The sequence below is a fragment of the Pseudophryne corroboree genome, chromosome 6 (assembly GCF_028390025.1).
Source record: "Pseudophryne corroboree isolate aPseCor3 chromosome 6, aPseCor3.hap2, whole genome shotgun sequence".
In the NCBI taxonomy this organism is placed as follows: Eukaryota; Metazoa; Chordata; class Amphibia; order Anura; family Myobatrachidae; genus Pseudophryne; species Pseudophryne corroboree.
Window position 1 is genome coordinate 46,541,078 of NC_086449.1, and position 12,310 is coordinate 46,553,387.

Here is a 12,310-nt window from a genome sequence, read left to right on the forward strand (position 1 = left end):
GCATCACACAGTTCATGGTGTATTGAGGCGAGGTGTATGAAGACACATCCGTATGTTTCTTTCTAAGTCAATATGCTAATCAACCAGGAATTGGCAAGTTGGTAGACACCACAGCATGGACCTTGGACTTAACAGTATGATAGTTACTAATACTGCCAAATAGATTAAGTCTGCTGGTGTGCGTAATTAGGGAAATCCTGACGAAATGACCTGTTGTAGGTGATTCAGAACTGGAGTAGCGATAAAGCCATGGAGGGAATGGCAGTAGCATAAAGATCACCTGTACACCTTCCAATTCATTATCAGCACCAAGGACATAAAAATTAACAACCCAATGAGTTCTCCTGTCTTCATTGGATTTGTTATGTGGCTCTCATAACGTATATCTGTTGTTATAATTATACATTTGTGTAAAGGCTAAAGGGCAGCACTGTCTGTTTCATTGGTTAGTGTATATATATATATATATATATATAAAAGACAATAGGAGTACGGCGCCACAGGTGGGTGTAAATAAGCTTAAATATATAGTCGCTGTTGACACAATACAAACACTCCCTTCTTCTTATAGTGTGTCAGCTAAACCCTAAGTATTTGGCATAGGTAAGGTGCCGTTTAGAAGTTAAAAATAGGAATGGGGTATAGGGGTATCAGCGACCAACGCTGTCTTAATAAATATTACTATCCATGAAGAAGAGCTATGTGGTACTGGGGTATAGTAAAAATTTAACAATCCATTTATTTCCACAAATAAAATGATAGAGTTAGATAAAAAGATAAAACTATACAATGAAGAAAAATAAAAAGAGATTACAAGACAATGAATATTAATGAGGGCTAAAACCATAAATTTCGATAAAAAATTAGAGATTCCAGTTTATCTTAGTGTGGAGAGTCACATGAGGCACACCCAACGCGTTTCGTCTGTCTGACTTCATGAAGGGGATTTGTTATATGGCTCTCATAATGTATCTGTGGTTATAATTATACATTTGTGTAAAGGCTAAAGGGCATCACTGTCTGTTTCACTGGTTAGGTTGTGTGTGTGTGTGTGTGTGTATATATATATATATATATATATATATAAAACGAGTTTTATGGTAGGAACTTACCTTTGTTAAAACTCTTTCTGCGAGGTACACTGGGCTCCACAAGGCAAGACATAGGGGTGTAGAGTAGGATCTTGATCCGAGGCACCAACAGGCTCAAGAGCTTTGACTGTTCCCAGAATGCATAGCGCCGCCTCCTCTATAACCCCACCTCCCTGCACAGGAGCTCAGTTTTTAGTTAACCAGCCCAATGCAGTAGCAGGAAAAGAGACGACAACAGTATGTAGCCACATACACCACACTCTCACGACAGGAGAAGTGTCAGCGGCTAATGCCTTACCAACCCAAAGAAGCTAAGTGCGTCAGGGTGGACGCCTTGTGGAGCCCAGTGTACCTCGCAGAAAGAGTTTTAACAAAGGTAAGTTCTTACCATAAAATTCGTTTTCTGCTGCGGGGTACACTGGGCTCCACAAGGAAAGACATAGGGGATGTCCTAAAGCAGTTCCTTATGGGAGGAGATGCACTGTAGCGGGCACAAGAACCCGGCGTCCAAAGGAAGCATCCTAGGAAGTGGCAGTATCGAAGGCATAGAACCTTATGAACGTGTTCACTGAGGACCACGTAGCCGCCTTGCACAATTGTTCAAGGGTTGCACCACGGCGGGCCGCCCAAGAAGGTCCAATAGGCCGAGTAGAATGGGCCGTAATGTGAGCAGGAGCTGATAGACCAGCCCTCACATAAGCATGTGCAATCACTAATCTAATCCATCTGGCCAAAGTTTGCTTGTGAGCAGGACAGCCCCGTTTGTGAAATCCAAACAGCACAAAGAGAGAATCAGATTTCCTAATAGAAGCAGTTCTCTTCACATAGATACGGAGAGCCCGTACCACATCCAAAGACCGCTCTTTGGGAGACAGATCAGGAGAAACAAGTGCCGGAACCACAATCTCCTGGTTAAGGTAGAATGAAGAAACCACTTTAGGCAAATAACCGGGACGAGTCCTAAGAACCGCCCGGTCACGGTGAAATATCAGATATGGGGAACTACAGGACAAGGCACCCAAATCCGACACTCTATAAGCTGAAGCAATAGCCAGCAGAAACACCTTTTAAGGGAAAGCCACTTAAGATCAGCTGAACCAAGAGGTTCAAACGGAGACTCTTGTAACGCCTCCAAAACCACCGGCAAGTCCCAAGGAGCCACAGGCGGGACATAGGGAGGTTGGATACGCAACACACCCTGAGTGAAGGTATGCACATTAGGTAAGGTTGCAATCTTTCTCTGAAACCACACCGACAAGGCAGAAATTTGAACCTTGAGGGAGGCCAGACGCAGGCCTAAGTCCAGCCCCTGCTGAAGAAAGGCCAACAACTTGGCTATACTAAACTTGGAAGCTTCATATGGTTATATGCGCACCAAACAAAGTAAGAATGCCAGACCCTATAGTAAATCCAAGCAGAGGCGGGTTTCCGGGCCCACAACATAGTTTGAATTACCTCTTCAGAAAACCCTTTAGCCCTCAAGACGGAAGCTTCAAGAGCCACGCCGTCAAAGACAGCCGGGCTAGGTCCTGGTAGACACAGGGGCCCTGAACGAGGAGGTCTGGGCATTGTGGAAGTAGAATTGGTCGCTCTGATGATAGGCCCTGCAGGTCTGAGAACCAGTGCCGTCTGGGCCACGCTGAAGCTATGAGAAGCAGAATTCCTCTTTCTTGCTTGAACTTCCGAATTACCCTGGGCAAGAGTGACACCGGAGGGAACAGGTACGGCAGCCGAAACCTCCACGGCACCGCCAGCGCATCCACGAATGCTGCTTGAGGATCCCTTGTCCTTGCTCCGAAGACCGGAACCTTGTGATTGTGTCGAGACGCCATCAGATCTACATCTGGAAGGCCCCACTTTTCCACTAGGAGTTGAAACACTTCTGGATGGAGGACCCACTCTCCGGCATGTACGTCCTGACGACTGAGAAAGTCTGCTTCCCAATTCAGGACTCCCAGAATGAATATTGCCGATATGGCCGGTAGATGGCGTTTCGCCCAATGTAGAATCCGTGAGACTTCCTTCATTGCCAAACGGCTTCGAGTGCCGCCTTGATGATTTATGTAAGCCACTGTGGTGGCGCTGTTCGAATGTACTTGAACAGGACAGTTCTGAATTAAATGCTGGGCCAGGTTCAACGCATTGAAGACGACCCGCAATTCCAGAATGTTGATCGAGAGGAGAGATTCCTCCTTGGTCCACCGACCCTAAAGGGAGTGTTGCTCCATCACCGCTCCCCAACCTCTGAGACTAGCATCTGTCGTCAACAGGACCCAGTCGGATATCCAGAAGGGACGGCCCCTGCACAATTGTTGGTCCTGGAGCCACCAGTGCAGCGACAGACGGACCTCCGGAGTCAATGAGATCATGTGAGACCTGATCCGGTGAGGCAGGCCATCCCACTTGGCTAGAATCAGCCTCTGGAGGGGGCGAGAATGAAATTGAGCATACTCCACCATGTCGAATGCTGATACCAGCACCTGCATTGCCGAATGTATCGACACCTGCGGACTAGAAAGGAAGCAACGAATCCTGTCCTGAAGCTTCAGGACTTTCTCCTGAGACAAGAACAACCGCTGGTTGTAATTGTCCAATAGCGCACCCAGGTGCACCATGCTCTGAGCAGGGACCAGGGAGGATTTCTTCCAGTTGTGGGCTTGTAGAAACTGGACAGTCATATCCAGATGACGTAGGAGAATTTCTGGGGAATTTGCCAGGATTAACAAGTCGTCCAGATACGGCAGTATCCTGACCCCTTGACGGCGGAGTACCACCGTCATCACCGCCATAACTTTGGTGAAGACTCGCGGAGCCGTTGTTAAACCAAAAGATAATGCCGAAACTGGTAAAGGAGGTTGCCAATCGCAAACCTCAGGTATTGCTGATGTGACACTGCTATAGGAATATGCAGGTAAGCATCCTGTATGTCCAGGGAGACCATGTAGTCCCCAGGTTCCAAGGCCAGAACTATAGAGCGAAGGGTTTCCATACGGAACTTGGAAACTTTCACAAATCTGTTCAATGCCTTGAGGTTGAGAATGGGCAGGGAGGACCCATTCGGTTTTGGGACCAGAAACAGTGGAGAATAGTACCCCCGGCCCCTCTGAGCAAGAGGCACCTGTACTACGACTCCTGTATCCAGGAGGGTCTGTACCACCGAATGTAGAGTGTTTGCCTTTGTCTGGTCCAACGGGACGTCTGTCCGGCAAAATCGATGAGGGGGTCGGTTTTTGAAGGTTACGCCACTCGAGGCTATGGCGTAACCTCGAGTGACGACTTCCCGTACCCAGGCATCTGAAGTGGTCTTCAACCATTCCTGGGTATACCCCAGAAGCCGGCCCCCCACCCTGGGCGGCAGGCTTATCGGTCTTGGAAGCTGGCTGACGGGCAGCCCAGGCTCTTTTGGGCTTCGGCTTACCAGGTTTGGAAGTGCAGGCCTGCTTGTTGTACGCCTGACCTTTAGCTTTACCTGAAGGACAAAAGGGGCGAAAGGAAGTACCTTTAGCCTTCGGCACAGAAGGAGCGGTACTTGGCAGACAGGCAGTTTTGGCAGTAGCCAAATCAGCCACTATCTTATTTAAGTCCTCCCCAAACAGAATATCTCCCTTGAAAGGAAGTACCTCCAGGGTTGTTCTAGAGTCCAGATCCACAGACCAGGATCTCAGCTACAATATCCGGCGAGCCAGGACTGATGTAGTAGAGGCCTTGGCTGCTAGTATACCGGCATCAGAAGCCGCCTCTTTAAAACAGTGAGAAGCTGTGACAATATATGACAAGCATTGTCTAGCATGGTCAGAAGAGATTTCAGCTTCTAACTCCAAGGCCCATGCTTCAATAGCCTCTGCAGCCCATGTTGCTGCAATAGTGGGCCTTTGTGCAGCACCCGTGAGGGTGTAACTCGCTTTCAGACAACCCTCCACACGTTTATCCGTAGGCTCTTTTAGAGATGTGACGGTAGTGACAGGTAGAGCTGAGGAAACCACCATCCTAGCCACATGTGAGTCTACTGGAGGAGGCGTTTCCCAATTTTTAGACAGCTCTGGTGCGAGGGGATAGTGAGCCAGCATCTTCTTTTGAGGCACAAACTTCTTTCCCGGGTTTTCCCAGGGTTCCTGACGTATGTCCACTAGGTGGTCAGAGTGAGGTAAAACTTGTTTAACCACCTTCTGACGCTTGAACCTATCTGGTTTCTTAGGAGGGGCGGATGGCTCGGGATCATCCGCAATCTGTAAAATTAATTTAATAGCCTCCAAAAGATCAGGAACATCCACATGTGACCTACCCTCCCCATCAGCAGTATCTGTGTCAGAATCTGTGGGGTCAGTGTAAGCGCCATCTTCATCAGACGAGGTGTCAGTGACAGCAGTGGATTGTGAGGAGATAAGAGCTCGCTTAGAGGACCCCTTGGTCTTAGGCGAGCGCGTGTCAGACTTTTTAGTAGTCAAGGACTGGTTCAACTGCTTCAATTGAGCAGATAAATTGTCCGCCTAAGGCAGGTTAGCTGCGGGGACCACATAAGGTTGCACCGGCATAGGAGGTCCCATAGGGGGTGTTAGTTTAGTAACTAGCGTATGCAGAAGCGTGGAGAAAGTAGCCCAGGGTGGGTCATTATGAACCCCCGTTGCCACAGTCCCACTGGGGGGCAAGGAGCCCCCAGCACCAGAGCCCACAGCTGCTATAGTCTCATCATAGGGGTCTGTGGCTTCAGCAACACCGGCAGTGTGTTCAGCCCCAGAACCGTTACCTTAAGAAGCAGACATGATATAACTTGCAGTATCAGGTAGCACAGTACAATTGGCAGCAGCACAATATCTCTTGCCCAAACCCCTGCGCAGTGTAGTCAGCACAAGCAGAGTACAGGATAGATACGGTGACTAAAATCACAGAGAAAAATACGTATTAGAGTATATCTTGTGAAAATCCTATATAATTATAAAACCTGACGCACCAAGCCCCCTCAGGTTATAGAATATAGGGATAGCAAGTTGAGTGAGAGACACGAAATGGAAACCACTCAGCAAGCTAATGCACACACATATAGTCACATGTAAACAATGCAGAGGTTATTACTAACAATAATACTGCACTGGACCAGCTTATATAGCTATGTAGTCAATAGATATAACACTGCACAGTAAGAACTGGATGAATATCACAGGGTACTTGTACCAGAGAACCCTGACTAAATGCACTCTTTCTTAACTAACACTGTCTAATTGACATGTAGAATACTTAAGTGTCATGTAAAGTCACAGCGCTGACAACCAGGAGGCTTTACACAGGAGGATTTGCCCAAGCAGTCCCAGTAACAGTGTAGCTGAGAGAAATGGCGCCCAAACACTGACAGGGAGTGAGGAAGAGACAGACATGCAGCTCTAGGGCGGGAACATTTGCTGTAAATGGCACCCTGGGGCTGGGGGAGGGGCTCCAGGTCTAAGCCTTATGGCAAAACCACCGGGTACTGTGGGCTACTAGTAAAATGGTTTTAAGGGAAAACCTGACCTGCACCCATGCCCTGGTGATCTAGTGGGATCGCCTGTACTACCACAGTGTCCACCACCAGCGCGCACGGCCCGCCTCCCACTGACCACGCTGGATCGCGATAAAGTACGGGTCCCGCGAGCGGGACCCACTCACCACCTCCTGAAGCGCGGCCACGTGTGTGCCTGACTTTAGAAGAAAACCGAAGCCTCCTGCTGTAGTTATCCGGCAACCAGGGCTCGGGAGTGTACAGCGCCGCTAGGGAGAGATCAGCGGTGCAAGTGTGTGGGTACGGGTGGGTACGGCGTACCCGTAAGAATTTAGCCGTGGGTACGCCGTACCCACACCGACGGGCCACCGCTCCTCTTCCCTCCCTCCCTCTGCTGCTCCCCGCCATCCCCGCCGCACCGCCGTTGATGTGAGGGAATGAGAGCGCAGCCTGCGCCTCTCCTTCCCCTCAGTCTCCGGCGGCTGTCTCAGTTTAATTCAGCGCCGATCCGTGAGCCAATCAGAGCTCGCGGGTGCGAGCTCTGATTGGCTCACGGATCGACGCTGAATTAAACTGAGACACCCGCCGGAGACTGAGGGGAAGGAGAGGGTGCAGGCTGCGCTCTCCTTCCCTCACACAGACAGGACGGCGACAGCAGCGGCAGCGGTGAGCAGGGGAGGGGGGAGGGGGGGTATGTATACCTGACATTGGGGGATATCTGGCACTGGGGGGGGGGGCATGTTATACCTGGCACTGGGGATATCTGGCACTGGGGGGGACTTGTGTACCTGGCACTGGGGGATATCTGGCACTGGGGGGACATGTGTGTCTGACACTGTGAGGCAATGTATATCTGGCACTCTGGGGGCATTTGTGTATCTGGCACTGTGAGGCAATGTGTATCTGACACTGTGAGGCAATGTATATCTGGCACTGTGAGGCAGTGTATATCTGGCACTCTGGGGGCATTTGTGTATCTGGCACTCTGGGGGCATTTGTGTATCTGGCACAGTGAGGCAATGTGTATCTGGCACTGTGGGGCAATGTATATCTGGCACTCTGGGGGCATTTGTGTATCTGGCACCACTGGCGTGCGCAGCACATTTTATTAGGGGGTGCACCGTCGGAGGGGTGTGTCTAGCACCGCCTTTTGGGCATGTCTAGCACTATCTATTGATGGTCAACGCATAAAATATACACCTTTGTACCAATCCTAATAAAGCAGATATATTGTCAGATGTTGTGGTGTGCACCAAACAAGCACCCCTGATGGCATTAACTGCAATTCCACTGCTCCTCCTCAGCCTGGTCTGGCTCCCCCTCTCTTTCACCTGCAAGCTGCAGCAGCTTACTTACAAATCAGTCACTCACTGACACTGACAGTCGCAGACTAGTACTGCTGCTCCTGGAAAAACTAGTGACGTGTCAATGCTGCCGGCCGTCTGCCAGTATTGAATTTGTCTTCCTAAGAGGAACGCTGGCTGCATGCTGCTCCTCATCAGTGGCTGGCATTGGCATAGCATAGAAGGAGAGAGATGTGTATGTGGTGGGTGTGACGGGAGGGCATGCGAGCAGCATGACGTAATCACGTCACATCACGCTGTTTTTGTACATGGTGGTGGAGCTGGGAATTTGAAAGCCGGTGGCAGTGGCACCCTTGATTAACCCAGGCGTCCAGTCAGTAATGCAGTCCTGACAGGGTGCAGCGCAGAGGGGACAGTAATCAGCCTGCTCGGCGATCGCTGCATCAGGCATGTGAGATCGTGGTGCCAGACATTAGGGGGTGCCTGTGCGCACCAGGAACCCCCCCTGCGCACACCTATGTCTGGCACTCTGGGGGCATTTGTGTATCTGGCACAGTGAGGCAATGTGTATCTGGCACTGTGGGGCAATGTATATCTGGCACTGTGGGGCAATGTGTATCTGGCACTCCCCCCATATGTGTATCACGCCCCCATTTTCATTGGCCACGCCCCATGTGGCATTTGGCCACACCCGTTTTATTTTTGCGTACCCGTAAGACGTTTTTTCTACTTGCACCACTGGGAGAGATGGAGCTGCAGCAGTGAATGTCACTAGACATGTACCACCGCTGCTGCCCTTGAAGTCTTCACTTTTCTTCTCAAAAAAGCTCTTCTTAGGGCTGCCCAGAGCATCCCCTCTGTTATGTGCCTGCTATCTGCGGCACCAACTACAAAACTCCTGTGCAGAGAGGCGGGGTTATAGAGGAGGCGGCGCTATGCATTCTGGGAACAGTCAAAGCTTTTGAGCCTGTTGGTGCCTCGGATCAAGATCCTACTCTACACCCCTATGTCTTTCCTTGTGGAGCCCAGTGTACCCCGCTGCAGAAATAAATATATATATATATATATATATATATATATAGATCCAAAACAAACGGCACTGGAGGCTTGTATATGCAAAAGAGAAATGTATTGGAGGTAGACGTTTCGGAGCTCACACCCCGTCCTCAGTACCAAATACAGTTAATGTATTTGGTACTGAGGACGGGGCGTGAGCTCCGAAACGTCTACCTCCAATACATTTCTCTTTTGCATATACAAGCCTCCAGTGCCGTTTGTTTTGGATCTGCATGCTGTTTGATATCCAGGCACGGGGCGAAGTTGTCACTATTGATGGGAGTGCCGGCTGGTATGGACTATATATATATATATATATATATATATATATACTAGAGATGAGCGGGTTCGGTTTCTCTGAATCCGAACCCGCCAGAACTTCATGTTTTTTTTCACGGGTCCGAGCGACTCGGATCTTCCCGCCTTGCTCGGTTAACCCGAGCGCGCCCGAACGTCATCATGACGCTGTCGGATTCTCGCGAGGCTCGGATTCTATCGCGAGACTCGGATTCTATATAAGGAGCCGCGCGTCGCCGCCATTTTCACACGTGCATTGAGATTGATAGGGAGAGGACGTGGCTGGCGTCCTCTCCATTTAGATTATAAGAGACTGAGAGAGATTTACTGGAGCTGACTAGGAGGAGTACTGTTACTGTAGAAGTGTAGAGACTGAGTGGAGAGAGTTTACTAGTGAGGACAGTGCAGTTTACTTTATAATCCGTTCTCTGCCTGAAAAAAGCGATACACAGCACACAGTGACTCAGTCACATACCATATCTGTGTGCACTGCTCAGGCTCAGGCCAGTGTGCTGCATCATCTATTATCTATATATAATATTATATATATCTGTCTGACTGCTCAGCTCACACAGCTTATAATTGTGGGGGAGACTGGGGAGCACTACTGCAGTGCCAGTTATAGGTTATAGCAGGAGCCAGGAGTACATAATATATTATATAGTGAGTGACCACCAGACACACAGTGCAGTTTATTTAATATATCCGTTCTCTGCCTGAAAAAAGCGATACACACAGTGACTCAGTCAGTCACATACCATATCTGTGTGCACTGCTCAGGCTCAGGCCAGTGTGCTGCATCATCTATTATCTATATATAATATTATATATATCTGTCTGACTGCTCAGCTCACACAGCTTATAATTGTGGGGGAGACTGGGGAGCACTACTGCAGTGCCAGTTATAGGTTATAGCAGGAGCCAGGAGTACATAATATATTATATAGTGAGTGACCACCAGACACACAGTGCAGTTTATTTAATATATCCGTTCTCTGCCTGAAAAAAGCGATACACACAGTGACTCAGTCAGTCACATACCATATCTGTGTGCACTGCTCAGGCTCAGGCCAGTGTGCTGCATCATCTATTATCTATATATAATATTATATATATCTGTCTGACTGCTCAGCTCACACAGCTTATAATTGTGGGGGAGACTGGGGAGCACTACTGCAGTGCCAGTTATAGGTTATAGCAGGAGCCAGGAGTACATAATATATTATATAGTGAGTGACCACCAGACACACAGTGCAGTTTATTTAATATATCCGTTCTCTGCCTGAAAAAAGCGATACACACAGTGACTCAGTCAGTCACATACCATATCTGTGTGCACTGCTCAGGCTCAGGCCAGTGTGCTGCATCATCTATATATATTATATATCTGTCTGACTGCTCAGCTCACACAGCTTATAATTGTGGGGGAGACTGGGGAGCACTACTGCAGTGCCAGTTATAGGTTATAGCAGGAGCCAGGAGTACATATTATATTAAAATTAAACAGTGCACACTTTTGCTGCAGGAGTGCCACTGCCAGTGTGACTGACCAGTGACCTGACCACACTGACCACCAGTATAGTTAGTAGTATACTTATATTGTGATTGCCTGAAAAAGTTAAACACTCGTCGTGTGACTTCACTTGTGTGTTTTTTTTTTTTTATTCTATAAAAATAAAACTCATTCTGCTGACAGACAGTGTCCAGCAGGTCCGTCATTATATAATATATAATATATACCTGTCCGGCTGCAGTAGTGATATATATATATTTTTTATATCATTTATCATCCAGTCGCAGCAGACACAGTACGGTAGTTCACGGCTGTGGCTACCGCTGTGTCTCTGCACTCGGCAGGCAGTCCGTCCATAATTGTAATACCACCTAACCGTGGATTTTTTTCATTCTTCTTTATACATACATAGTTACATAGACATCTTCTCTTTATCAACCAGTCTATATTAGCTGCAGACACAGTACAGTACGGTAGTTCACGGCTGTGGCTACCTCTGTGTCTGCACTCGGCAGGCAGTCCGTCCATAATTGTATACCACCTAACCGTGGATTTTTTTCAGTCTTCTTTATACATACATAGTTACATAGACATCTTCTCTTTATCAACCAGTCTATATTAGCTGCAGACACAGTACAGTACGGTAGTTCACGGCTGTGGCTACCTCTGTGTCTGCAGTCGGCAGGCAGTCCATAATTGTATACTAGTATCCATCTCCATTGTTTACCTGAGGTGCCTTTTAGTTGTGCCTATTAAAATATGGAGAACAAAAATGTTGAGGTTCCAAAATTAGGGAAAGATCAAGATCCACTTCCACCTCGTGCTGAAGCTGCTGCCACTAGTCATGGCCGAGACGATGAAATGCCAGCAACGTCGTCTGCCAAGGCCGATGCCCAATGTCATAGTACAGAGCATGTCAAATCCAAAACACCAAATATCAGAAAAAAAAGGACTCCAAAACCTAAAATAAAATTGTCGGAGGAGAAGCGTAAACTTGCCAATATGCCATTTACCACACGGAGTGGCAAGGAACGGCTGAGGCCCTGGCCTATGTTCATGGCTAGTGGTTCAGCTTCACATGAGGATGGAAGCACTCAGCCTCTCGCTAGAAAAATGAAAAGACTCAAGCTGGCAAAAGCAGCACAGCAAAGAACTGTGCATTCTTCGAAATCCCAAATCCACAAGGAGAGTCCAATTGTGTCGGTTGCGATGCCTGACCTTCCCAACACTGGACGTGAAGAGCATGCGCCTTCCACCATTTGCACGCCCCCTGCAAGTGCTGGAAGGAGCACCCGCAGTCCAGTTCCTGATAGTCAGATTGAAGATGTCAGTGTTGAAGTACACCAGGATGAGGAGGATATGGGTGTTGCTGGCGCTGGGGAGGAAATTGACCAGGAGGATTCTGATGGTGAGGTGGTTTGTTTAAGTCAGGCACCCGGGGAGACACCTGTTGTCCGTGGGAGGAATATGGCCGTTGACATGCCAGGTGAAAATACCAAAAAAATCAGCTCTTCGGTGTGGAGGTATTTCACCAGAAATGCGGACAACAGGTGTCAAGCCGTGTGTTCCCTTTGTCAAG